At 46.9% G+C, this 2,500-nt stretch overlaps 1 protein-coding gene across 2 annotated transcripts in view; it reads left to right on the forward strand.

Moving 5' to 3' along the window:
- The window catches only part of LOC128687748 (LIM/homeobox protein Lhx9), a 573,843-nt gene that overhangs the window by 500,893 nt on the left and 70,450 nt on the right, over positions 1 to 2,500 (forward strand). The window lies entirely within an intron of this gene.

A 2,500-nucleotide genomic window follows, 5' to 3' on the forward strand; every position in this document is an offset into this window, starting at 1 on the left:
GATAATCTTCTCCATGACTTTGCGCACAATACATGTCAGAGACACAGGTCTGTAGTTTAGTGCCTCGTTTCTGTTTCCTTTCTTAAATATGGGGACTACATTAGCTGTCTTCCATTTCTCAGGTAGTTGCCCAGTTTCAAGGGATGTGTTGAAGATTGTGGTTAGAGGCATGCACAGCATCTCTGCTCCTTCTCTAAGGACCCATGGGGAGATGTTGTCCGGTCCCATCGCCTTTGAGGTGTCAAGGTCACTTAAGAGCTTCTTCACCTCCTCCTCAGTTGTTCGTATGTCATCCAACACTTATTGGTATATTCCCTCTTGATGTTCCCTTCTGTGCTGTCTTCCCACAGCCCTTCCTGTCTCTACTGTAAAAACTTCCTTAAATCTCCTGTTCAGCTCCTCACATATCTCCTGATCATTTCTTGTGAGTTCTCCACCTTCTGTCCTTAATCTGATCACCTGGTCTTTGACTGTTGTCTTCCTCCTGATGTGGCTATACAACAGTTTCGGGTCAGTCTTGATTCTTGATGCTATGTCATTTTCATACTGTCGCTGGGCCTCCCTCCTTACCTGTGCATACTCATTCCTGGCTCTGTGACTGATCTCCCTATTTTCGTGTGTTCTCTGCCTTCTGTACTTTTTCCATTCTCTATTGCATTTTGTTTTTGCCTCCTTACACCGTCGGGTAAACCAGGGGCTCGTTCTGGTCTTCCCGTTGTTACTGTTGCCCTTGGGAATAAACCTTTCCACTGCCTCCTTGCATTTTCTTGTTACATATTCCATCATTTCATTTACTGGCTTTCCTGCCAGTTCTCTGTCCCACTGGACCTCCCACAGGAAGTTCTTCAACCCTATGTAGTCCCCTCTTTTATAGTCAGGCTTTTCCCATTCAACTCCTGTTATTCTCTCCACTTGCAGCTCTACTATGTATTCAAAGCACAGAACCACGTGGTCGCTAGCTCCTAGGGGACTCTCATACTTGATGTCCTCAATGTCTGAGCTGCCCAGGGTGAACACAAGGTCCAATCTTGCTGGTTCATCCTCCCCTCTCACTCTGGTAGTGTCCTTAACATGTTGGTGCATGAGGTTTTCCAGCACCACGTCCAACATCCTGGCTCTCCATGTTTCGGGACCCCCATGTGGCTCCAGGTTTTCCCAGTCAATCTCCCTGTGGTTGAAATCCCCCATATCCAGCAACTTTGCTCTGCTGGAGTGAGCTCTTCTTGCCACCTCAGCAAGTGTGTCCACCATTGCTCTGTTGCTCTCTTCATATTCCTCTCTTGGCCTCCTGCAGTTCTGTGGTGGATTATACATCACTGCAATGACCACTTTGTGTTTCCCAGACTGAAGTGTACCTGCTATGTAGTCTCTTTCTCCCATCTCATCTATGCCTTCCATTTTCTCGAATTTCCATCTGTTTTTTAAGAGCAGAGCAACCCCACCTCCCCCCCTGCCCCTTCTATCTTTCCTCTTGATCTGGTATCATGGTGGGAAGATTGCATCTGTTATTGTCTCTGTGAGTTTTGTTTCTGTAACTGCTATGATGTCTGGGGACTTCTCATTGATTCTTTCTTGCCATTCCTCATGTTTATTCGTTAATCCATCTGCATTTGTGTACCAAACCTTCAACTTCTGTTCTAATACTGTAACTGTGGTGCGGGGGTGGAAACAGAGGGATCGGTGTGTGATGGTTGGTTTGGATTGTTCAGTTGCCTTGGGGGTGTCGTGGCTGGAGTCCATCTGCAGGTGTTTCTGGGGGGTGCGTTTGTCTTTCCATTTGATCTTGGGTTATTCTGCTCTCCTTTTTCTTTTCCTCCCATTTCTCCTTTCGTTTTTGAACTCTCTTTCATTGTCTTCCTTTCGTCCTGTGTTCTGTCTCGATCGAGGTACACACTCTGGAACTCCTGCTTGCATCTCAGCCGTGCTTTCTCCTGCAGGATCATGGTTCGGGTTGATTCTGCCTTGAAAATTACTTTGAGAGGCCGATTCCTTTTCTTTGTGAACCACCCAATTCTCCGAAAATTTGCCACCTGGGTCATGTCTCCCTCGCCTATCACCTTCATATCTTCAATCGCTTTTTTCTCCTCCTGCTTTCTTTCATCGTAAGTTTCCCCTTTAGCTTCGTATAGCCCATAGACAAACACGGATCTCTCCCTTTCCACCTCCCACTGTGACTCCCATTGCATCCTCTGATGTGTTTTAGTTCCTTCCTGTGGAGTGTTCCTTCCTTCAGTCCCTTCCCTAGTTATGGCCCCTATGCTTCTTGGTTTGTCCTTCCTGCTCACCTGTTCCTGGCCCCCACAGGTATCTGGTAAGGTCCTTGCACATGCCCTAGTTCCTTCAATATCTTCCAACCTCTCATTCTGTCCTAGTGTGCTCCCTGTCTTTGTTTTGGCCCCATGTGGGTTTGACAGGACCTCTGCATACAGTTTAGTTTCCATGCTTCCTTCAGACCTGTTGTCTGTGTTTGATGTAGCCATTGCCGATGCTACTTCTGTAA

This window comes from Cherax quadricarinatus, chromosome 1 (assembly GCF_038502225.1).
Source record: "Cherax quadricarinatus isolate ZL_2023a chromosome 1, ASM3850222v1, whole genome shotgun sequence".
Lineage (NCBI taxonomy): Eukaryota > Metazoa > Arthropoda > Malacostraca > Decapoda > Parastacidae > Cherax > Cherax quadricarinatus.